Source organism: Bicyclus anynana, chromosome 22 (genome assembly GCF_947172395.1).
Source record: "Bicyclus anynana chromosome 22, ilBicAnyn1.1, whole genome shotgun sequence".
In the NCBI taxonomy this organism is placed as follows: Eukaryota; Metazoa; Arthropoda; class Insecta; order Lepidoptera; family Nymphalidae; genus Bicyclus; species Bicyclus anynana.
This window is the reverse complement of record NC_069104.1, coordinates 6,820,186-6,820,831: the sequence shown is the minus strand read 5'-3', so window position 1 is coordinate 6,820,831 and position 646 is coordinate 6,820,186.

The following is a 646-nucleotide window of genomic DNA, read 5'->3' as shown; positions in this document are numbered from 1 at the left end:
ATATATATATATATATATATAAATGTCATACTTCGTTTAAATATCTTTTAAGGCACAGAAATAGGAATTTCTAAACGCATTTATGCATAGCCGCACCTAGAAATCAATTAATAGTTACAGACGCTTTAGTATTATATTATACTAGCGGACGCCCGCGACTTCGTCCGCGTAAATTTCGATGTCAACTTTACTACTACCCCTACCCCTACCCTACCCTGCCCCTACCCCTACCCTACCCCTATCCTATCCCAAACCTACCTCTACCCTACCCCTACCTTACCTACACCCTACCCCCATCCTACCCCTTCCCTCCCCGTGCCTTATCCCTTTCCTACCCCTATTTCACCCGTACCCCTATCTCACGCCTATCCTACCCCTACCCTACCACTTCCCTATCCTACCCGTACCTCTACCCTACCACTACCCTACCTCTACCCCTACCCTACCACTACCCTAAACCCGGCCCTAAACCTACCCTACCCCTACACTACCCCTACGCTTCCCTACCCGTACCCTACCCTTCCCTGTGACTTCTCTATCCTACTCCTACCCTTAGCAAAATCCAGTCCTTCGAGAGTGGTGGTATGACCAAGAGAGACTTCTATGCTAATAATATAAGTTCGTGTGGTTGTGGGAGGTAATCTCT